Source organism: Lissotriton helveticus, chromosome 1_1, assembly GCF_964261635.1.
Source record: "Lissotriton helveticus chromosome 1_1, aLisHel1.1, whole genome shotgun sequence".
Classification (NCBI taxonomy): Eukaryota; Metazoa; Chordata; class Amphibia; order Caudata; family Salamandridae; genus Lissotriton; species Lissotriton helveticus.
This window is the reverse complement of record NC_136057.1, coordinates 1,403,626,779-1,403,651,933: the sequence shown is the minus strand read 5'-3', so window position 1 is coordinate 1,403,651,933 and position 25,155 is coordinate 1,403,626,779. Positions and strand designations below refer to the sequence as shown.

The 25,155-nt window shown below is 45.3% G+C and overlaps 1 protein-coding gene and 1 long non-coding RNA gene across 53 annotated transcripts in view; one reads left to right on the top strand and one right to left on the bottom strand.

Moving 5' to 3' along the window:
- NFIX (nuclear factor I X) overlaps positions 1-25,155 on the top strand; it is a 5,476,577-nt gene that overhangs the window by 3,576,912 nt on the left and 1,874,510 nt on the right. For 47 of the 50 annotated variants that reach the window (XM_078684524.1, XM_078684487.1, XM_078684527.1 and 44 more), the window contains 2 exons: positions 4,019-4,160; positions 6,999-7,046. The exons of 2 other annotated variants lie outside the window; for them this stretch is intronic. The gene's annotated coding sequence lies outside the window, so the exon portion shown is untranslated. The remainder of the gene's footprint in view (positions 1-4,018; positions 4,161-6,998; positions 7,047-25,155) is intronic. One more of the 50 variants, XM_078684476.1, reaches the window with a different exon arrangement.
- LOC144826379 (uncharacterized) overlaps positions 1-25,155 on the bottom strand; it is a 102,332-nt gene that overhangs the window by 27,508 nt on the left and 49,669 nt on the right. For 2 of the 3 annotated variants that reach the window (XR_013609814.1, XR_013609808.1), the window contains one exon: positions 4,474-5,191. This is a non-coding gene — a long non-coding RNA (uncharacterized LOC144826379). Of the gene's footprint in view, positions 1-4,473; positions 5,192-25,155 lie in introns of those variants that run through there. The other variant, XR_013609812.1, reaches the window with a different exon arrangement.

Below are 25,155 nucleotides of genomic sequence, written 5' to 3'. Positions count from 1 at the left end.
GGGGGTGCTGCTACTGCTCGAAGAGCCAGGTCTTGGGGAGCCTTCTGAAGGTGAGTTGGTCTTGGGTCTGCTGTATGTGGGTAGGGAGGGTGTTCCAGGTCTTGGCGGCGAGGTAGGAGAAGAATCTGCTGCCAGAGGTCGTCCGTTGGATGCGGGGGACAGCGGCGAGGGCAAGGCTGGCGGAGCGGAGCTGGTGGGTGAGGGTGTGGAAGCTGAGTCTGCTGTTCAGGTAAGGTGGTCCGGCGTTGTGGAGTGCTTTGTGTGCCTGGGTGAGGAGCTTGAAGGTGATCCTCTTGTCGACGGGGAGCCAGTGTAGGTCTCTCAGGTGGGGGGTGATGTGGTTGCGGCTGGGGAAGTTGACGATCAGTCGGGCGGAAGCGTTTTGGATGTGTTGTTGTCTTCGTAGGTGTTTGGCTGGGATTCCTGCGTAGAGTGCGTTGCCGTAGTCCAGTCTGCTGCTGACGAGGGCCTGTGTCACCGTTCTTCTTGTTTCGGTCGGGATCCAGTTGTAGATCCTGCGGAGCATGCGGCGAGTGTTGTAGCAGGAGGAGGAGACGGCATTGACCTGCTTAGATATGGAGAGGGAGGAGTCGAGGATTTAACCTAGGTTGCGTGCGTGGTCGGTGGGTGTTGGTGCTGTTCCCAGTGTGGTCGGCCACCAGGAGAAGTCCCAGGCTGAGGGGGTGGGTCTGAGGATGAGGACCTCCGTCTTGTCCGAGTTCAGCTTCAGACGGCTGCTCCTCATCCAGTCGGCGACGGCCTTCATTCCCTCGTGGAGGTTGGTTTTGGCGGTGTGTGGGTCCTTGGTGAGGAAGAGGATGAGCTGGGTGTCGTCGGTGTAGGAGATGATGTTGAGGTCGTGATGGTGGGCCACTTGTGCGAGGGGGGCCATGTAGACGTTGAACAGCGTCGGGCTGAGGAATGAGCCCTGGGGGATGCCGCAGATGATGTCGGTGGCTTCGGATCGGAAGGGTGTGAGGCGGACCCTCTGGGTTCTGCCGGCGAGGAAGGACGTGGTCCAGTCGAGAGCCTTCTCTTGGATTCCGGCTTCTAGGAGTGCGATGGCAGACCATGTCGAAGGCGGCTGACAGGTCCAGGAGGATGAGGGCTGATGTTTCGCCGTTGTCTAGTTGGCGCCTGATGTCGTCTGTGGCGGCTATGAGGGCTGTCTCGGTGCTGTGGTCTCGTCTGAATCCGGACTGGGACGGGTCCAAGATGTTGTTGTCTTCCAGGTGGCAGGCCACTTGCATGTTGACGATTTTCTCGATGACCTTTGCCGGGAAGAGGTGCAGGGAGATGGGCCGGAAGTACTTGAGGTCCTTGGGGTCCTCTTTGGGGTTCTTGAGGAGGGCGTTGATTTCGGCGTGCTTCCAGCTTTCCGGGAATGTTGCTGTTTCGAAGGTGATGTTGATGACCTTTCGTAGTTGGGGTTCGATGGCTGCGTCTGCTTTGTTGAATACGTGGTGAGGGCACGGGTCCGACGGAGATCCAGAGTGGATGGAGTTCATGACCTTGCGTGTCTCGTCGTCGTTGACGTTGGACCAGGAGGTCAGGCGGTTGATGCTGGTGATGTTCACAGTTGGGGTGGAGTCTGGCATAGTCGGGGGGGTCGTGGTGTTGAAGCTGTCGTGGATGTCAGCGATCTTGCGGTGGAAGAAGATGGCTAGTGAGTCGCACAGTTCCTGGGAGGGCGGAATGTCGTTGGCACTGGGGTTGGAGAGTTCCTTTATGATGCTGAAGAGCTCCTTACTGTCGTGTGCATTGTTATCCAAGCGGTCTTTGAAGGAGGATCTCTTGGCTAATCTGATGAGGTGGTGGTGTCTGCGGGTGGCGTCCTTGTGGGCTGTGTGGTTGTCCGGTGTGCGTTCGTGGAGCCATGTCTTCTCCAGTTTCCGGCATGCGCGTTTGGAAGTCTGGAGCTCGTCAGTGAACCAGGTGGCTCTCTTGTTGGCGTGGCTGTTGGAGGGTTTCTTGAGCGGGGCGAGGGTGTTGGCGCAGTCGTTGATCCACTGTCTGAGGTTGCCGGCTATGTCTTACCTGTCAGACCTGTTGTCTTTTCGCCCATTATCCTATTGGCTCAAAGTTTGGTTGAACAAGGGGCCTTACACAAAGATATCTTAAGGGATTGTATGGCTCTTGACTATGCCCACCACATCCCTTGGTTTAAATATATCCGGGAAGGATTCAGTACTCTTGTAAGGTCGGATCTCTTTCGTGACCCGGATTCAATCAACAGGAAGGATTTACTTTGGGCTAAGGATTCTTTTTGCAGACACTGGGTGGTGAAAAGGGAGGAGTGTGAGTTAGTGGAGCCTAGTGTACGCAAATATATCATCCTGAAAATTTTACATACTACGGAACCGTATCTCCTTGGGCTCTCCAACACATTCGACTGATTTTTATTGACAAGGTTCCGCTTTTACTTATTTTATCTCCTCCTCACCCACCCTCGAGGGAGTAGCAAAGTTGAGACCCTGCAGCTATGCGGTTGTGACAGCAAGTCCCCTCAGGACATGATTAATTTTTTTATGTTTTGTAGTTATTATGAGGTGCCGATGGAAGACCTACTTGATCCCAATTTTAAAAACAGCACATTTTAATCAAGTGTGTCCCGCATTTACTTTTCTGGCTATGCTCTCAGGGTCCACGTTATGGTATGTTCTTAGTTTTTTAAAGGCCGCTGTTAGGCTTAGACCTAGCTGTGATGAGCACTATGTGTAGAGTAGTCTTGATGGATGAATTTTTATATCTACTCATTTTAAAATCGTGTTCTATATTCATGATTGAAATGTGACGATCACATTGTTTGCATGTACTCGGAAGAATTAGTGAGCTATGGGCCTGATGTAGGTAGGCTTTTACCGGTCGGTAACGGCCGAAATCGTCCGTTACCGACCGGTAAAAGCCTTATCCTATGTAGGAGGCTATTTTACCGATTCAGTAAATAACGAATCGGTATTTACCGATTTGGTATTTACCGGATCATCATTTACCGATTCGGTATTTACCAAATCGGTAAAAGAGATGTAGGTAGCACTGAAAACAGTGCTTCTGGGCTTTAAGAATTTGTTATTTACCACCAACTATTAGTTGGTGGTAAATAAGGAATTCCTATGTAAATGCATAAATGTGCATTTACACCTGTGCCATGTGACAGACATACATGCCCTTAGGGCATGTATGTATGCCACATGTGCACACCAGCACTAATTAGGGGTGTAACAGGGTGTCAAAGGGTCACCCTGCCACCCTTGAATTTTTCGGTAATTGACATTCATTCCTATGGGCCTTCAGGCCCATAGGAATGAATGGCAAATACCGAATCGGTAATTACCGATTCGGTAAATACCGAATCTTACCAATTCGGTATTTATTACCGAATAATTACCTACATTGCATTTACTGATTCGAAAATACCGAATCGGTAAAATTCGGTATTTTCGGTAAATCTAAATTACCTACATCTAGCCCATATATGTTGTGATACAGATGAATGTGCAGATTTTTATATGCAGTGTTTCTCAAAATATAAATCTGACACATCTAAGTAGAAAAGTACTGAAATACTTAGGGGCCGATTACGATGCAGCCTGGAAAGGCTCCAACCGACGATCGGAGCCTTTCCTAGCCGTATCTGGGTTTACTTTCCGACCGCCGCATTACAATGCTGGTGGTCGAAAACTCAACCAGTCGGTCATTCCGGCTTACTTCTGACTGGCTCAAGGAGCCCGTCGACTAGTCGGAGGCCGGCCCGTAATCCTGATTACAATACTCAGTCTCAGGCAGGCTTTCCATGTCGTGCAAGACGAGATATTGTGCATCTGAGTTGTTGGAGAGGGTAGTATAATATTAAAAGGTAAGTAATAAATTAAGTTTTGTATTTTGGTTTGGGATTGGTACATTTTTGTAAATGCTTGTAGTTATGTCAGGAGATTGATTTGTAGATTTAAAACTGCAACATAACAAAAACTATTTTTGTATTGTGTGTAAGCCAGTAGTAAGGTGTTTTTTTTTACAGAACAATATCTGCATAATTACAGACAGGTTGCCTACAAAAGCTGGGAGAGAATAGGAACAGAAACAAGTACAATATCTATGCAGAACTGAGACTCAAAAGGGGCAAAATGAAGAAAAAGTGGTGAATGAAAAAAGAGCTATTGGTAAGAAGACAAACTCATTAAAAAATATATGTGGACAGTTCCGAAGATTATGTAATATTGAAAATAAAATTCAAACTTTGAGGAAGATTAACAATGGACAAAATATATATAGCAAGAACAGGAAAGAATGTAACAAAGATGTATACACCTTAACCAGGATACCGAAGCAATTTAAGGAAATCAGAGCTAGGATGTTTTGTAGTACGGTAGTTATAAATCTACTGAGAAATATTACGAAATATAGAAGAAGGAGACATGCAGTGATACAGAAAGAACGAGTTGAGAGAGTAGTTGATAATACTTTTGCTTTGAAGGTGAACGTTTTTATTTTGATATTAAATAGAATGAAGACTTGACAAAATGGTGTTCTTGAGGAGACAAAACCAGAAAAACTTTTAGTGAACAGAAGCAACTTTTGTAGAGTTTTTAGTGGAGAATACATACATACAGAGTCTTTCTTTAATGAAGAAAGCTATGTCCAGGATAATAGATTAGTTCATGCTATTGAATACAGAGTACGATGTTATGTAATGAAGAAGGGCACTCCTATAGCGAAAGAGGTGATTTTACCTACAAATGTAGAACAAGTTATTGCAGAACAGTTACAGAGAAGGCGGAGTCATGCGCCTATATAAAAATGGAATTGTAGTAGCGTTAATAGTATTCAACAGCAATCCATTGATACATTAAGGACATGTCTACATATCTTTCCAAGGCGAAGTTTAAAACAGAAAATAACTACTTTACTTTACAAGGATGGGATCCTTGCAAGATTAGAAAGCATACACATTTGCAGGGACACTTACTAGCTTGTTTATCAAACAAAGTGGGCCAAAGCACCTTTCATCATTTCAAGATGTTAGCTGTACACCACTTAACAATGCAAACTTTATCTAGGAGGCTGTACTATGTCAAAACTCCAGCTTTATGTTTAGGAGAAATGAATAGAGCACTTTTGAATGATACAGTGGCAGACGGAGAAAAGGTTTGTAGTGATCTTCAGTTTCGTTTCTTTGGTCCGGAGCAGGATTCTAGGGAAAATGAAGAGTTGTTAAGAGGAGGAGTTGCAGAACAGGACACATGTATTACAGTTGAAAGTTTTAAAGAAGAGATTACAAAATTTAACAGAGTGTGGTCTAAAAAAACAGAGTATGTTTGTATTTGTTATCGATGAACTTACTATAATATTTTAACACAGACTGTTTACTTATATTGAAAAAGTAAAAAATGATAACTTGCAAAAGTTTGCTGTGTATTTATTTGTAGAGTAACACTTTGACTTGTCTACATGGCAAGTTATATGTAAGTAGTGTTAAAATAAATTAGAAGATAATAAAATGAACAACACATAGATATAGATACCCATTTTGTAAGTTAATAAAATGCCTGCTAATGTAGAAAAACTATAGAGGGGCAAAAATAAAAATAAATCAACATTTATGATTCTTTGCAGCATTGCAAAGGGCCATATGGACTGCTCTCCAGCACTCACTACAACTCCACAATCCATGCACTATGATGCCATCTGGGGAGCCAAATCTTGAAGCTGAGATTGGACCTTTGAATGGACTCTTTGCCCTGCTGTTGTTGTGGCTGATATGGAAGTTGAGGGTCCTTTAGTCTTGCGTTTCTTTCTTGGTGCTTTTACACTATTGCTTTGGTATGGTTGTAGATGGTAAAGCAAGAATATTTTATTTGTACCCCTTGACAATGTCTTATCAGCTCACTATGACCTCGTCTTAAAGAATGTTCAAGATAGATAAATGGGCATGTTCTTGTTATTGTTTTAGTTCAAAAGTGTGTTATTCGTTGACCTTGCATTATTTCCTGGTGGCATGATTTTTCGGTTTTGTTTTTGATTACTTTTTTTAATGGTTTTGTAATGTACATTTTTTTGTTCTTTTTTATGGTAACAAAAATGGCAACTGGGACAGGAACAATTTAAAAAATGTGCATGTGATGTCATCAGTGATGTCACTGACCATGTCATGAGTGATGTAATATGTGAGGTCATAAGCAGTGCATTGCAGGGGCGCGAGTTATAGTTAGCTCAGCTTATTATACCTGCTGAACTATAACCTACCTGTAACCTTTGGTTTTTCCAAAATAAACATATATATATATATATATATATATATATATATATATATATATATATATACACACACACACACACACAACTTTACTGGGGACTTATAAGTAAATTAAATATGCCAATTGGGGATAAGCCATTATTAACATGTTTCCAGGCTGACAGTTCTATATATATATATATTATACCTGTCAGCCTGGAAACATGGTAATAATGGCTTATCCCCAATTGGCATATTTAATTTACTTATAAGTCCAGTGTAAAGTTGTACTAAGGGCCTGTAAATTAAATGGTAATAGTAGGCCTACAGCACTTGTTTTGCCACCCACTTAAGTATCACTTTAAACATACCTCAGACCTGCCATTGCTATGAGTGTGATTTTAAACTGCCATTTCGACCTGGCAATATACACATATTTCCAGGCTCAGCCTTCCTTTTTAATACACATGTCACCACTAAGGTAGACCTTGTACAGCCCAGTGGGTAGGATGCAATGTATTAAAAAAGTAACCCTGGGCGTAGGCGGCGTAGTTGCCTCTACACGTATTTCCAAAGAGTTTTTAAAAAACTGGAAATACGTTCCCTCCCACCTCTCAAAGTCTTTTAAAATGTAAAAAATAAGCCACTTACCAGTTGTCTGCCCCCTTCCCTGCCTGGCCACTCTCCGTCCTGGTCCTCATGTCCCCTTCTCTAGTTAAAAAAACACTACGTTGTACATCTGACGCGCGTGTTTTTTTTATTACAGAAGGGGACGCAAGGAGAGCGGCCAGGCAGGGGAGGCAGCAGACAGCAGGTAGGTGGCTTCTTTTTTACATTTTTAAAGACTTTGGGAGGCGGGAGGGAGCAGCTAACTCCGCTTTGACACGGAGGCGTAATTTTTTGCCTACTCGCCATTCAACACGGAGCGCGGAGAAGGCAAATCTCCACAAACTCCGCTGGCAAAGCGCAGTTACCCGCACAGGGTTATTAAAAAGTAGAACATGTACTGTTAAGTTTTACATGTTCTGGTAGTGAAAATCTTTCACATTCACTTTTTGCTACTGCAAGACCTATCTCTCCTAAAGGCAGTGGTCGAAGTGGGCGGGATCGGCAGGGCACGGCGTGCCCCTACTTTTTTCATTACAAAGATTCCGTTCCCCAACTTTTTTATTTTAAAAATGCGCCCCAGGGTGCAAGAAATCATCTTAGCCTATAGATAAGGCTCGGCATTCCTGGCGTTCGGCAGAGAAGTAACAACACTCTGTCTTTCCTTCTTTTCTTTCTTGCCCAGAGAAGACAAAGACAGTGTCCATTCTGCTCTGCCGCTTCAGGTGCCCCCCCCCACACTCTTTCCTGCTTCCCTCTCTTTCTGTCTAGCAGTTCCTCTCCTACCGAAAACCGTGACTTCAAGAAGGGGTTCTCACTCTTTCCTCTCTTTTCTTTTATTTGCTCCCCTGTGAAATGGATCCAAAAAAACAAACACTTTCGCTGGAAATGTCGTATTTTTCTGACATTTTAATTTCAAAGTGCAGTATCAGGAATAAAAGGTTAAAAACATGAAAAATAAATAACTAAATAAAGTAAGACAGAGGGGTAGCAAAGTGGGCAGATTGTTTTTTTTCACACCCAAACACATTAGCGCCTCTTTTACAGAGTTTACCAGTGGAGCGCTATTTTTGTTTTCTTGTCTTTGTTTTCCCCCGGCTTGGAACGAGCGCTCCAACCCCGGAGGTACTGCAATGCGTGGATTGGAAAACAAAATTTGTACTGCGGCTCTGCATTCAGGGATTTGGTCTTTTTACCATACTGCTTACGTTTTGTAAGGATATAAGCAATGGACATTGAAATGGGCCCATTCAGGGACCTGTAGTCATGCCCTTAACATTTCAGGCAAAAGCACTCACGGATTTCTGAATAGTGAGTGTAAAAGTGTTAAGGTAACCATGTTGTTCCTGCTTACATTTCACATGGTTTGCTAAATTTTGCATTCCCAATGGGTGTTTGCTTTTTCCAGGATGTTGTTACTTGTTTTTTTGTAGGCAGCATATTGCTCTTGTCTAGTGCGTAAATCTAAATTTAGCCGCATCAGGTGTTTATAGCGGGGCACAATTGGGTTGTACTTGAAGGCAATGTAAGTTCTTCTCAGTGGGGCAGTATGGTGTTCATTTGCGGAGAGAATGTGGCACTATGGCCAGAGCTGCTGAATTTGGAACTGGGGAACCAGGTTTAGCCTTAATAACCAGTCCACCACTCTCCTGAGGGAGCACAATCTCATGCTAGACCTTGGAAGGCCCCGCAAGACCTTAGAAGCCCTTGTGTCTTAGCACCAGCAGGTGGACCCTAGCATGACAAGTGTAGGTTAACCTTCAAGGTTTATCCACCACAATCCATACTGAAGTTCACCTCCAGTCTTCGGGGCAGGCCTATGAAGCAGCACACCCTGGAGCAACAGTGACTCTGTCACTGAGGTCACATGACCCTTGAAAGGGCCGGCTCTAGGGCAGTGCAACCGGTGTGACCTCACCGGGTGCTGACTTTGGGTGGAGGCATTATGTTTGCAAGTATATTATGGTTTTAAAAGTGCTTGCTGCCTCCTTTCTGGCCTCCAGCAATTTTTGGCAACAATAAAAATGTCATGATCACTGTGGTGATTCATTTTCTTCCTAGAGAGAGATCTGAGTTTTGTCCAGTGGAGGTTTTGACTCACGGAAAGGTAGCACATAGGGTTAATGCACCTTCTGCAAAGAACATCTACCATGCAGATCACAAAGTGCACATAATGTAAATAGGTCAGTAGGTTACTGCTTTTGTCAGAAACATCCTTTTGTTACTTGCACTTTATAAGTTAAAATTCTAACGTAGAACAGTGAGCTATAAACTGTCATCTAAGAGCTGCATACAAACTGCAAGGTAAAAATTAGAGCGTTATTCCCCCCCCCCAATTTGATTATCCTAATGTTGCAAAAAGTGTTCTTTTGGATAGAAATCAATTCTGATTATTAAAGAGAACCCCCAACTATGGTATTACAATTTAAATTCTGAGTTTGTGTTTCTCCAGACCAATCCATTTTAAACTATATACAGCCTATTAGTATGGTTGTCATGTGACTCCTGCATCTTGCAGTCCTTAGTCTTATGTAACATTTTCTATACAGTGATTTACACACATATTGATTGTCTCTGTGTAGTGTGTGTTATGTAAAGTGCTCTGACACCCTACAATGGTATGAGTGGCACTGTAAATCAAATTAAATGCATCTGAGAGAGAGTGTGGTTATGGAGACTCTTGAGAGGACTGTGAAAAGGTGGTAGTGAGGGAATCAATGGAGGAGGTGGTCATTGGGGGCACTAACAAACATTAATACTCAGGGTGCCACCAGTTCTAAGGCTGGCCCTGCCCTGTAGGCCAGTCTGCCTCACCCATGGTCCCTCCATTGGCCTTGTTTCAGCAGTACTAGCTGCAACTCACCAGGGATTTTTGTACTTGATATGGAATGGTGCACCAGTACTCTTCTTTATCCAAAATGAAGTAGACAGTTGTAAGGATAGGTGTTACTTTTTATTTTATTTTCTGTTCTTTTAATTCCATAGTGAAACCTTCCTTTACTAAAAATCCATACTAATAGCCACTGGTTTAATAGCCCATCAGTTTTGCCGCAATGTGCAGCAAACCGTCAAAACGGCTTGACTAACACTTGGTGTTTTGACGGTTTGCTGATGACTCAGCTTCCTATACACAAAGGAGGAACCTTATGAATTTTTCGTACAAAATATTGGGAATATTCCAACAATCCATTGATAATTGAAAAGCCCTGATGAAGTTCAAGTTACCTATTTGAACGAAACGCATTGGCTGGATGTTTTATATGAAATTAAAAGATCAGAAAAGTAAAGAAAAAGGAACACCTATCCTTACAACTGTTTGCTTCATTTTGGATAAAGAAGAGTTCTGGTGCACCATTCCATATCAAGTACAATTTTATATTCTGCGTAGCAGTGGTACTGAATGACAGCAGGTACAGGAACTGTTGTGCACTGATGAATTGATCAAAAGGAATCAGATAGTGAAGTGCAGCATCTATAGTCTGCCGTTGTGGTTGCTTAGTTTTTGGTTTGAACAACTCAGTAGGGATTGGCAATACAGGATTTGCACGCACATCAAACTAAGGGGGCCATCCTCACGGTACTTGGGACCGCCCACCATAAGGGCGGGGTTCCCATGCAGCCCCAACCGGTCAATTAGTTCACCAGCTCTTCGGATGGACTGGGCATCAGTCATGGTGACTACACTAAGTCACACAGAATATAATCTCTGGTTTCCCACCTTTTGGGATAGGTTTTGGCATCAGCACCACTGCGCTGGCCCAAGGACTACTGGAGGCCTCTGTTTCCCCCCTCGAGCACATAAGCATTCTTAGCTTTGTGGGACACCATTGTGTCTGACCTGGTGTCAAAGAGAACAGACTTGCAAACTGTCCTGGCAACTGTCCTTCTGCTTCCGTTCAGTCAAGGTAGAGAAGAGAACAACTCCATCTACTGAGCCATCTGTGGCATTGCTTGACAGAAGGTCTGGCAGTGGCTCACTTTCCTGGTCTTCCCCACCTTCTGTCACTATGAGCATAGTCACGTCAGCCTTGTCATGGTGTGGTTTCACCTGGTTAACATGGATCACACTGTGGGGGTTGCCCAGATACACCAAGTAGGTGACCTCCCTTTTCTTCTCCAGTACTGGTTAAGTCCCAGTCCATTTCTCCTGGAGGGCTCTAGGAGCCACAGGCTCCTCTACCCACACCTTCTGACATCAGTGGTACTCAACCAGGGTTACCTTCTGATCATACCAATGTTTCAGAAGGTCCTGGCTGGCCTCTAGATTTATATTTGCCTTCTTCATGTACTCTACTATGTTTGACAGCAGGCTTAGATCATAGTCCACAATATCTTGCTTGGGCTCTTATAGAGGTTTCTCTCAACCTTCTCTAACCAAGCTCAAGGTACCGCTCTCAGGGTTTCCAAAAAAGCTCAAAGGGGCTGAAGCTCTCTCCTAGTAGGCAAATTGCAGGCATGGTAGGAGAACATCTCATCTTCTCCTGAGTTTTTCTGGCACACCCATGATCATGCCTTTATTTGTTTTGTTAAATCTCTCAACTAAACCATTTGTCAGGGGGTGATAGGTGGTGGTGAATTTGTATGTGATACCACATTCCTTCCTCATAGCTTTTTGGTGTGTGGACATGAAGTTGGTGTCTCTACCCGATATGACATCCTTAGGAAATCTACCCTGGAGAACATGCCAACTAAAGGGTCTAGCTACTTCAGGTTCAATAGCTATCCTAAGGGAATAGCTTCTGGGTATCTGGTGGCATGGTCTACTTCCACCGAAGTAAATCTGTTCCCAGAGGCAGTCGATGGGTCCAGGGGGTTAACAATGTCAAATCCTATCCCTCTCAATAGGAGTTCCAACCACAGGTGGTGGGATTAAGGGAGCCCTTGTTTGGCCTTCATGTCTTGCCACTGGCTGGACAGGTGACACAGGAGCGTCAGAACTCCTTTACTTCCTATGACATCTAGGGCCAGTCAAAATGGTTGAATAACCTGTCCCAGGTTTTAGTCTGTCCCATGTGTCCAGTAAGGACGATGTCATATACGAGGTTAAGAAGTAAGACTCTGTTTTGTTGAGAGACCACCAATCTCCTGATTGACCCTGGTTTGGGATCTCTTGCCTCACTATACAGTACTCCCTCCCCCATGTAAACCCTGTGGGAACCACTGACATCTCCCTGTTCTTGTCTTTCAGTCTGCTGTTGAAGGCACTCAAGAGGAGGACTTGACCGCAGTCCTTGTGAAAAGTCCTCCCTGGAGGTTCCTCCTGTTCCTTGCAGCTCTGCAAGATCTGGCAGGACCTTCAGAACAACACTCTCCCCTTCAGGCTCCAAGTCCGTCCTCTAAGGGTCAGACTTCCCTGGGCCTTGGGATCTTCTGAAGTTGGTATCCCAGCCCTATTGCCACTTCTCTTGCTCTTACTTGCCGAGGCCATTATTCCAGGGTTCCTTGACTTCACTGAAGTGCAGTTTGGTCCCTTGTGGCCACATACACCTATTCAGGGAGACCCAGCATTTCAGATTTCTGCATGATTCCTACTTTCAACATCTGCCCAAGCAAAGGTTTCCAAGTCGTTCCCCAGCAGATACTCTACTGGAATGGCAGGGGACAGAGCTACCTTCTTCATGCTAGTAACCCTCCTCACTTGAAGTTCGCCATAGTTGGGATGCTGGGACATGGCCCTGATGAATGCCCGAGACCCTGTGGCTCATAAAAGATAGGGCGGAAACATGTTGGCAAGATAAGTCAGCAGTACTTGATGGTCATGGTAATCATATACATCCTCTGACAATACCTTTTGGTTTTTAAACAAGCCTAGGATACCACTTAAATAAAGGATACTTAGTGGTATATCCTAAGGATTTTTTATTTATTGAGCTGACTTCAAGTTATTATCCAGAAAAAAGAAAGTAATTTCTAAGAACTCCCTCGGCTCAGCCCCACACTGAGGTTGAGTCCGTCCTGGTAGTACCACCTTACCAGGGTGGAACGAGGTGGCAAATGATGAAGCATGTCACATTACGTGAGTGAGCCTTCCTCCAATTCTTGGAATTGCCCCCTTTTTTCCTGGAGGAAGAGTAGCAGTAGGTGATTAGATTGACATTATGACAGGCGTGTAGAAAAACTGTTTCAAACATAAGCCAAGAGTATCACACCAATTTTTGTGTTGTGATGATTTATTAAAGGCAGGCGTTAACCCAGGAGTGTCTTTGTCTCTCTCTGTGTATTATATGAGGATCAGGGCTGCCACAATGTCTGTGGTGAGACACCTTGTCCCCAATGCCTAGTGTTCCCTAGTGACTCCCAAAACAACTTTTTGATTACGTTGTGTTCCCTCCAGGCATGAAGATGATTGTGGGTTTATTAGCAAAGACTTTTCTGAACAAGACTCTACATACCATATGCAAATCCATGCAATGGTTGCAGAGAAATATCAGTGTAACACCCTTCTGGTGAATACTTGTAACTGCAGATCCCTCATCTGTAGAATATCCCCAGGCTCCAGACTAGACCCAGAAGATTTAAATAGTAATGCTACCATTTGCCGGTGTGTGGTGCTGTGTGGCTCTGTGTTGACTTCGTTCTGCCCCGGAAGTGATGATGGAACTACTTTAAAACGCCACCGCTCAACGTCAGTCCTTTCTTTCAGTGCCTTAGTACACAGATCTGGAGCTCGCTCACACTTCTTTCTTTTGAATTGATGAGTTTTTCTCAAAACTCAGCTATTTTCCAGGGTGGAAGGGAACTATGTCCCCTCCTAAAACTACAGGGTTTAAACCTTACTTTTAAATGTCTATGACAGACACTCGCAGGATATTTGAGTTTGAGGTATGGCTCCAAGTCCTACAAAGAGGGTGCCCTTATGAATCAGAAAGCGATCCAGGAACATGAAGGAAAGCTGTAATTCTACAAACGCGGAAAGAAGGCCTGGCAATCTCGCTCTTGTTCGAAGTTGAGGGGCTAGAAATGTTTCCACTCTGAAGGCCATTGTCACAACCTCCTCGTCATGGTCAAAGTCTTCCGACATGTTGAATTTGAAGTGAAACCACAGGAAAGCCAATTACGAGGACATCAGGGTACATTCTGGTCTCACTCTTGGTCCCCCACTGAGGGGTCCGCCCTCTGCATCATCTGTACATTTTGACCCTGCATCGGGTTCTGCTTTGGCATCACCGAGGTTTCCTTTCATGATGATGGCGGCCCCAATCCGGATACGACAAATTCAAGATGCTCTCATTGGCCCAAGTTCTGTCTCTCCTGGATCCAAGCAACTAAATGGTGGCTTTCGACCTGCTGTGTGTATATTTTGATGTACTCATCATGCAGTCCCACTGACGCTGCTTTTGATTCAAGGTGGTCCAGAAGCATTTTTAACTTACTTTGTGCCATTTCAGCCTCACCAGTGCCCCTTGGGGGTTCATGAAAGTGATGGCAGTGCTCACATCACACAATCGGCAGTTGGGGATTCCAGTAGTCCCTTATTTTGACTACTGGCTGTTAAAGTCGTGCTTACCACACTCATTTGAAGATTTCCTCTGGGTCACGGTGAACCTCTTAACATTGTTCATTATCAGTGTGCCAAAGTCATACCTGACTCCTTCGCAGAGGCTCTCTTTCATTGGAGCCATTCTGGATCCAGTGCAGGTTCAGACCTTCCGTCCTTCACAACAAGTCCAGGGCATTCAGGCTATGAGCTTGATATTTCATTCTTGGTCGTTGGTCTCAGAGAGAGTCTGAGGGTCGTAGCCTCTTGACCTCCTGCCTCTAACTCATCTACCATGTTAGGTTGCATATGCTGGCTTTGCAGGGGAACCTGAAGTCACAGTTGGTCCATCACAAGGAGAACGTGCCAGATTCCACCGAGGTTTCAGAGGAGATCTGCAGTGGTGGCTGCTCAGTTGCAGCTGGACCAGTGGCAGATCCCTCTCCCTGCTCCACCCACAGCTGATGGTGGTAATGGATGCGTCATTTCTAAGATGGGTATGTCATCTGGGGGAGGTGGGAGTCGAAGGACTCTGGTCTCCAACAGAAACCTGCGTCCACATCAACCTGTTCGAGGTACAGGCATTTTGCCCGGTGCTGAAAGCCTTCCTACTTTTCAGTGTTTTAAAGTGTTTTCAGTGAAAGGACTTTTCCATTAAATAAATACGACTTCCCACTGAACATCAAAGGGAGAATTTTATTTATTTATTTATTTTTAAAGTTTTATATAGCGCTGGTTAGACCCGGAGGTATCAGAGCGCTTTACATGAGCATCAGATCATAGTTACAGTTTACATCATTACAAAGGTTACACAGTTCTTAGAGCATGGCAACATAGTTACATGTAAGGTCAAGATAAACAATAAGCACAAATACGAAAGGGGAAAAGCAGGCAAGGTGAGAGATTCAGGGGAGGGGTGGTTGGAGCACGGGAAGTAGACAGATAATGAGGGCGGGAAAGGGGAGGGGTGGTGAGAGACACAGCATGGGAAGAGGAGGGGAAGGGTGATGGGGACACAAACCGGTAGACGAGTCAAGGCAACGTCCAAATTCCAGTAAGCTGTGATCCCGGGGCAGACAAGGGGAGAGATTCAGGGGAGAGAGGATAGGAGCTAGGGAAGAGACAATAAGGAGAGATGAAAAGAAGTCTGCCTAAAGACCGACTGGGTAGGTGACGACCAAGGAGGGAATCCACGGCCCATCTCCCCTATAGCTAAACCAAGTAGCTCCATCGGGCATCAGACAAAATAGTTCAGTCTCAATACATTGAGAGAGAAGGAAAGGAGAGACATAAATAGAGGGAGGATGCGGTAGGAGACGACAGGAGAGACGAAAGGAAGTGTAACAATGTGGTTCAACAATATACCAGAAAAGATCAACAAGTAAACATTATATCAAAAAATCAGTAATACAATTAGGGGAGGAGAGAAAGGAGAGAGAAAGTAGTGGGGGGTAGAGGAGGAGGGAAAGTGAGGATAAGGGAAGAGACAACCGTAGAGACGAGAGGAAGTCTGTCTAAAGACCGACTGGGTAGGTGACGACCGAGGAGGGAATCCACTGCCCATCTCCCCTATAGCTAAACCAGGTAGCTCCATCGGGCATCAGACAAAATAGTTTGGTCTCAATACATTGAGAGAGGAGGGAAGGAGAGACATAAATACAGGGAGGATGCGGGAGGAGACGACAGGAGAGACGAAAGGAAGTGCAACAATGTGGTTCGACAATATACCAGAAAAAGAACAACAAGTAAACATTAAATAGAACAGTCAGCAATACATTAGGGGAGGAGAGAAAGGAGAGATAAAGTAGTGGGGGGTAGGGGAGGCGAGAGAGTGAGGATAAGGGAAGAGACAACGTAGAGACGAAAGGAAGTCTGCCTAAAAACCGACTGGGTAGGTGACGACCAAGGAAGGAATCCACGGCCCAACGCCCCTATAGCTAAAACCAGGTAGCTCCATCGGGCATCATACAAAATAGTTCAGTCTCAAGTGGCGAGGGAAGAGGCTTACAGAAAAACAGGTGGGGACAAAGGGCAGGGGCATGCGAGGGCAGAGGACAGAAACTGGAAAGAGTAGGAGCGGAGGCGGGGAGGGTTGGGGGAAGTGGGAGCGGGAAGGTAAGGTCAGGGGAGACGCGGGTGCGTTAGTCCGAAGTCCGGCTGGGTAGGTGATAGTCAAAGGAGGGAGCCCAAAGTAAATCTCCCCCAAAGCTAACGAGGTAGCTCCATCGGGCATCATACAAAAGTATGCAGGTGGCCCGTCAATTCGTATGCCCCAAGTCCTGCAGTAGAGCTCCAGTCTGCATTCATACACCACTCGCGGTCAGTACAATACCAGGGCATCAAGATTGCATTGGGGGAAGGGCGCAAGTCACGCAGTACAGCGCGCCATTGCAACCTGCACATCACCCCACCTCCGTGCTCTTACAATGATGCCAGTGTCCCATCAAGAACTCCTCTTCCAGTCGGCAGCTTGCAGGTGCAATCCCCACAGTCTCACAGCATCTCAGCCTCCCTGACCAAACAGTGGAGGTCAAGGCAAATACAAAATGCCGGCATACAGGGGTACATATCCGGCTGGGTCGTGGATGTTTTAGGGAGCGTGCTGGTGCGGGCTGATTTTCCGGCGCCGTCTCTGGGACCGATGTTTGCTGAGTGTCCCTAGGCTTCCCTATTCTGCTGTCCGTAGGTATCTCCTCCGCTCCTTGCAGAGTTAGCCGCGGGGGCAAGGCCGGTGCAGCGCGCTCTTGGAAGACGATCGCCCTGCTCGTGGACTTCTTGATGTAGGGGGCGTAGTGCGCCCGCAGGTCGCCAGCACCCCAGCGGGCCCGTTCGGTCGGGCCCGTTGTTGGTCTCACGGACAACACCACTACCATGTGGTACTGCAGTAAGCAGGGGGGGATCCTGTGACATGAGGCATGTCATCTTTTGAGCTGGCTGTCGCATCGGGCATTTCCCTGGCCGTGAATCATTTGCCGAGATCTCTGAAAACCAGGACAGATGAACTCAGCCAGAGACACCTGGTGGATCACTAATGGTAGTTACATCCACAGGTGGTGCAGGGCTTCTCCCAGCAATGGAGGAATACCGTAGACAAGTATTTTCACCATCATCAAAAATGTGTAGCATCAAAACATTTGCGCACTCTCTCAGGCACACATTCCAGATAGAGCAGAGGATGGGACTCCTGTACGCCTTTCTGTCGCCACTTTTCCCGCCTTGAGTTCTGAAGATCAGTTACAGCTAAGCCCAGATCATTCTAGTGGCTCCATTTTGGGCAAGGAAAGCGTGGTACCAAGAACTTCGGGCATGATCATGTATTCACCAACCAGGCTACAGCTTCAGGGGGATCTCTTCTCACAGCAGCAGGGCAGGGGCCTGCACCCGAACCTGCACAATCGACACCTTTATGCATGGACATTGAGTGGCGGCAGTTGACTGCGTTCGGTCTTTCTCTAGCGTTCTTGCTGCCAGGTATCCTTCTACAAAGTCTATCTAAGCCAGGCACAGGGACAAGTTTGTGGCCTGATGTCACTCATAATACCGAACCATTACAAGCCAAACTTTCTGATGTGTTGTTATTTGTTTTGTCTGTGACTCATCAAGGATTGGCAGTGCACACAATTAAAGGTTATTTGTAACCCTTTCTGGGTTTTTGCCTTTGCTGGACCACGTGTCCTTGTTTGTCACCTCTTGTGATAAGGTTTATAAGGAGCGTGAAATATATGTATCACCAAACTTTTTGTGATACAATAATAGGATATCTGTTTGGTCTTAACTTTCCTTGTGTGCACTCCTTTTGAACCAACACACAGCTGTCCACAATATATATCTCCCGACTCTATGACTGTATTTTTATTTTTGTGATTTTTTGTAGTTTTATATAACATGAACTGGGCCCTAGACCAGTGGGGTGCTGTACATGAGCACAACATTATATTACACAAGGCCAGATTCATATTATGTTGAGCCTACGCCAAGACTGGAACCTGCTTCCCCAGTTCCAAACCCAGCAGTTCTGGTCATTAGGCCAAATCTCCTTCCCCCTCACTCCTGGTTGCAATAGATTTAGCTTGTTGTGTTAGTGAACTCAGAGCTCTCTTGGTGTAGCAGACTTACACCTCCTTGTTCCCAGATGAAGTGGTGTTGTGGACCAGGGTAACTTTTTTGCAGAAGGTCCTTTTCACGTTGGACAATCCCTCAACCTCCCAATGTTTTCACCTTCACCTCACCCCTTGAAAGAGGAGGAGAGACTCCATTGGTTGTTCCCTTGAGCTTTTACATCGATCTAGCAAAAGACCATTTGGGTGGATGATCAACCTTTCGTTGGTTCTCTAGAGCACAGAAAGGCAGTGCAGAAAAGGACTTTGTTAAGATGGCTAGGCCTCTGCATTAAGATCTGCTATCCATTGACAAGATGCTGCCATCAGGACCAAGGCTGCTACCACTAATTTGGCACGACGCGGAGTGCATGTTCTTAATATCTCTCAGGCTGCTACTTGGGCATCATTGTGCATGTTCAAGAAATACTACTGCTTTGACAGCCAGGTCTACCCGTTCAGCCCTGTTGGATTTTTTAAATCTGAGCATGAGCACCTGGGGAGGTACTGCTTTGCTATCTATTGTAAAGGTGAGAAATCTGTAGTTAGAAATATATATTAGAACAATTTTCTTACTTTCGTTAGCACTCTTTCTGGTGGATACGCTAACCGCCGATTCCTCACTGCCCTCCCTCATTCCTGTATAATTGTCTCTTTTTCCATCAAAAGAGGTCCCTGATTGGAGATCTGTACACTGGTGCCTATGATCATTGTTTGGCTCTGCGTCTGAGGTCATGGACAGAGTCAAGAAAAAAATGACATTTACTCTCAGGGATGGTGCTTATATTCTGCTACATCTTTACTTCTGGGGCAAAACTAAGTCAACCCAGAGCTGCATGGTGCCACCAACCGATGCAAGGGAGTAATGCTGTTTAAAACATCTCCATCCAGTCTGCCGCCTGGGGATATTCTAAAAGTGAGGAGTCTGAGGTTAGGTACATTATATGCCAGAAAGAGCATTTCTGAAGGTAAGAAACATGTTCTTCTTTGCACGAGCCCATTTGTGTCCCCTTTGTGCTAGTGTTCTCCCATTATGGCAATAGTCAATCATGTTCTGTAGTATTTGAGTGATTGACTTTTGAGGTGTTGTGGCTTGAAAATATTCCAATTGTATACTGCTTTTTTTAAGATAAGAGTTGGTAAAAGACTGTGACGTAAAAATCCGAACCTCGTTTGGTGGTTTCTAAGATATCTCATTTTGAAAGATATTTCCCCCCAGTGACTACTGTACTGTGATAGCCGAAAATTACACTGCAACCTTACATTACATCATATTATATACGTACTATTGAGTTGCTTGAGCAGAATGAAGTACTTTTCAATTTTAAAGCAACAGCGCTGGTTGGATTGGTAACATTATTGATTGTTAATACCACCTCTGAGTTTGTAGCCAACAGCATATTTTTGAGTAAGCCCTAGACTGTTATTCCATTCTATCTTGAGTGTCAAACGCTAAAGGGGTGCATTTGATGTTCATTTTTGGGTCCAATCGTAAGGCCTCTCCGTCAGGACATCAGAGGTAAAAGCCTCCAGTTGACACTGGTGGAGACCAGTAAACTTTTTACCCTGGAAACACCCTCCCCAAAAAGGTCCTCACATACCACCTGTAGCCCTGTACAATATAGCACTTGCAAAATATACCTTGCAACCCTCTGCTCTGCAGTGTTTGTAGCCCAGCATATATTAATGATTGTAACAAACTGAGATCCCAGTTACCTCTGGCAGGCATGAGAGTGCAATAATTATAGACTCACCTCCTGCTCATTTTGTGAACATTTCAATGGAAAAAGTGCTGACTGTAAATGACAATGCTTTACCACACCACGCTTTAGTCACATATTTGCAACAGCGGGCTCCAAAATGCACCACACTACATACCACACCCTTATCATCTCCTGCAGAATCTGTGTGTCTCCATTACTACACTTGTTCTTGGTGTGACGCGTGGATTTTCACGACTCCTATAACCTCATTGATGTAACACTGATGGCAGCACCCCCACTCTGAAGCTTTTCAGCACTGCTGCTTATTTCCAGTGATGTGCAATGCCAATGATTATAAGGTGACCTCCTGTAGCCATGTGCCTTGCAGTGTTTGTAAAGTTAAAAGTAAATGTCAGTACGTGCGCACTTACCTCTTGTTGGTCTGCGCATTGCAGTGGCGGGAAATGTATCTCCCACGGTCTTATACTGTGCAGTCTGTCTGTTGCCTATTTCAGCAGTGCAGGGTCTGTTAAGTTACCTCTGCAGCTCTGCACGACACAGTGTTAATAGAGTTACCTTCTGTGACCCTGCTCATTGCAGGATTTATAAAAATGTCCTCTTACAGCTGTGTACATTACAGGGGTGTCTACAGCCCTGTACAGTGCAGGGTTTGTAAAGTTACCTACTTCAGCACTGACTGTGCAGAGTTTCTAAACATTGCCCTGCACAGTGCGGTGTTTGTTGAGTTATCACCTCTGCAGCCTAACACAATGCACAATGCAGGGTTTGTAAAGTTACCTACTTCAGCACTGACTGTGCAGTGTTTGTAAACATAGCCCTGCACAGTGCAGGGTTTGTAAAGTTCTCTCCTCTGCAGCCTAACACAATGCATAGTGCAGGGTTTGTAAAGTTCCCTACTTTAGCACTGAATGTGCAGTGTTTCTAAACATAGCCCTGCACAGTGCAGGGTTTGTAAAGTTCTCTCCTCTGCAGCCTAACACAATGCATAGTGCAGGGTTTGTAAAGTTCCCTACTTTAGCACTGAATGTGCAGTGTTTCTAAACATAGCCCTGCACAGTGAGGTGTTTGTAAAGTTCTCTCCTCTGCAGCCTAACACAATGCACAGTGCAGGGTTTGTAAAGTTCCCTACTTTAGCACTGACTGTGCAGTGTTTCTAAACATAGCCCTGCACAGTGCATGGTTTGTAAAGTTCTCTCCTCTACAGCCTAACACAATGCATAGTGCAGGGTTTGTAAAGTTCCCTACTTTAGCACTGACTGTGCAGTGTTTCTAAACATAGCCCTGCACAGTGCATGATTTGTAAAGTTCTCTCCTCTACAGCCTAACACAATGCACAGTGCAGGGTTTGTAAAGTTCCCTACTTTAGCACTGACTGTGCAGTGTTTCTAAACATAAGGAGTGGTCGGTTACAAAACAGTGTTCATTACATTTGTTTCCTCAGTGAATAGTTAGAAAGGTACACATCAGTCATATCAGATTGAGACTGAATTTAATTCAGCTATAAGCAGTGGTATACAAACACAGTTATTTAGTATTTAATTCATACATTGCATAACGGTGAGTTTACTCATTATTCAAAATAGTGCTCAGTGAGTGACAAAAAGAGGGATTCCAGATTCAGTAGGGTAGGGGGTGGTTGGAATAGATAGAGGGACAAAGAAAAGGAATTGTGTCCTGTAGACAATTCAAATTTAATAACGAAGCATTTCCTTTCTGTGAATAGATCACATTGTTCCCTGTACAATCAATACACGAAAACCATTTATGGCAGATCCTAGCGTAACGTGTATGTTGGAGAATAAAAATGTCGACGTTTCGACCCCGATATGTAAGGGCGGGTGGTTCCTCAGTTTAGGGTCTTCATCAGGACAGTGAAGATAGTGTTAGAGAGCACCTACGGAAATAAATATGGATATCACTCAGTGGGTGAGATTAAAATGAAAATTAAAAACCTATGGGATCAATGAATGGTTCCGAAATTCGTGTACCTACATAGATTCCGGCGTCTTGGGTAGTCCCACCTCGGTTGAAGACTTGCGCCGTAGTAGATGTTCTGTGAAAGAACGATTGACATTAAGGAAGGTATGAAAGGGGCAGGTCAGGAAGAGAACCTCCCAGGCATGAGATGGCCCTACTTACTAAGTTCTTTGGGATTGTCAGCCTTGGATAGATGTATGAGGTCCCAGGTCAAATGGGAAATGGCGTAGTATCTGTGGATACAAAAATTATATCCTTGTATCTCTCTGCCATTGCATGGGTGCACAGTTGTACAGACAAACAGGTGGAGTTCGGAGAATAAGAGAATGGTGAACTTACTTAAAAATGTCTTGATTTTGTACAAGTTGGTGAGGATTCAGTCAAGCACCAACTCAACGGATTATTCTTCCAAAAATTATTATTCTCACATCATCTGTAAAAACCACAATGCACAAAGACATTCAAAAATTAAGTCATTGTGTAGGGTTCCTAATAAACGGTATAGGGAGCGCTAATAAAGTTAAGTAAACCCCTTCTATCTCGTCAAGGACAAAACCCAGTTGGGAACCAAGTCGGGGCTGTTGGGATCTCGATAGCGCGGGTATACTGTCAGCGCTATAATGGGCACCAGGGTTGCTAAGATACCAGGAGCGCTGTGCCTCTGTAACTAGATCGGGGTTAGGAAACATGAAGACCAAGGGTATAATCAAGTACCCGATTGCGCTGTGTGGCACATGAGTTACACCGAAGCGCGGGTATACTGTCAGCGCTATAATGGGCGCCAGGGTTGCTAAGATACCAGGAGCGCTGTGCCTCTGAAACTAGATCGGGGTTAGGAAACATGAAGACCAAGGGTACGGGGAAAGGTATAATCAAGTACCCGATTGCGCTGTGTGGCAAATGAGTAACACCGAAGGCGGGGGGCTGTCTCGCTATGACACGTACCTGTGCTAAACTGCGAAAGCTCCAAAGCAGGTCCAGTCGGCGCCCGCACAGGATCGCTACTGAAAGGCTGGATGCGGGGGGCGTGGCTCGCAAGGCGTGGCAGAGTGCCTCGCGGTGCCGGCGCTGAATGCTGCTGCCGCCGTGGTGGCTAGACTGCGCATGGGCACAGGTGAGAACACTGTCCCTACCGTATGCGCGGCTGTCAGGAAATGCACGATGGCATCCACGAGTCAATCCTTTTCATACTAGATACATTTAGTAAAAAAGTGTAAAACGACAAAGGAGGCTACATGTTATTCCTGTGGACGATAAGCCAGACATATAATTAATTGGTTAGTGGGTCGGTCTAGCTGCCCTATGTACACTAAAGGGAAAAATGTGGGGAATCAGATGTGAGTAAACCTTCAAATGCTAGAGGAGGCTAGTCTACAAGCCCTTTGTCAATAAATGAAAATTCACATCAAATGTCAGTTTGTACTCATGCATTGACCACTGTTGTGGGCGATTCTCTCAGTATACAATTAGACACAGGTCCAGCTGGTTACATAATTGGACATAGAGGCAAAAAGAGATGCATCAAAAATAGAGCCTAGCCAACCTGCATTGGACGGTCCCACTCGTTCAGCGCAGGTAGCAGACCCCCAGTATTAAACAAGTTGATCACAGATGGTATAGGTAGACATTTGCTAAATGTTGAATGATAATCAGTACAGCATTCTAGATCAACAATATCCAAGTGGACTAAGCGTTCTTTGCCCGAAAGAGGCACAAATAATGTATATCACAACCTATCCTAGTCTGAAGCATTAACAGAAATCAGTGGTCAGGTGATAATCCCGCTAGCTGGGAATAGGTAGCATCAAGTTCTACGGGCAAAGAACGCTTAGTCCACTTGGATATTGTTGATCTAGAATGCTGTACTGATTATCATTCAACATTTAGCAAATGTCTACCTATACCATCTGTGATCAACTTGTTTAATACTGGGGGTCTGCTACCTGCGCTGAACGAGTGGGACCGTCCAATGCAGGTTGGCTAGGCTCTATTTTTGATGCATCTCTTTTTGCCTCTATGTCCAATTATGTAACCAGCTGGACCTGTGTCTAATTGTATACTGAGAGAATCGCCCACAACAGTGGTCAATGCATGAGTACAAACTGACATTTGATGTGAATTTTCATTTATTGACAAAGGGCTTGTAGACTAGCCTCCTCTAGCATTTGAAGGTTTACTCACATCTGATTCCCCACATTTTTCCCTTTAGTGTACATAGGGCAGCTAGACCGACCCACTAACCAATTAATTATATGTCTGGCTTATCGTCCACAGGAATAACATGTAGCCTCCTTTGTCGTTTTACACTTTTTTACTAAATGTATCTAGTATGAAAAGGATTGACTCGTGGATGCCATCGTGCATTTCCTGACAGCCGCGCATACGGTAGGGACAGTGTTCTCACCTGTGCCCATGCGCAGTCTAGCCACCACGGCGGCAGCAGCATTCAGCGCCGGCACCGCGAGGCACTCTGCCACGCCTTGCGAGCCACGCCCCCCGCATCCAGCCTTTCAGTAGCGATCCTGTGCGGGCGCCGACTGGACCTGCTTTGGAGCTTTCGCAGTTTAGCACAGGTACGTGTCATAGCGAGACAGCCCCCCGCCTTCGGTGTTACTCATTTGCCACACAGCGCAATCGGGTACTTGATTATACCTTTCCCCGTACCCTTGGTCTTCATGTTTCCTAACCCCGATCTAGTTTCAGAGGCACAGCGCTCCTGGTATCTTAGCAACCCTGGCGCCCATTATAGGGCTGACAGTATACCCGCGCTTCGGTGTAACTCATGTGCCACACAGCGCAATCGGGTACTTGATTATACCCTTGGTCTTCATGTTTCCTAACCCCGATCTAGTTACAGAGGCACAGCGCTCCTGGTATCTTAGCAACCCTGGCGCCCATTATAGCGCTGACAGTATACCCGCGCTATCGAGATCCCAACAGCTCCGACTTGGTTCCCAACTGGGTTTTGTCCTTGACGAGATAGAAGGGGTTTACTTAACTTTATTAGCGCTCCCTATACCGTTTATTAGGAACCCTACACAA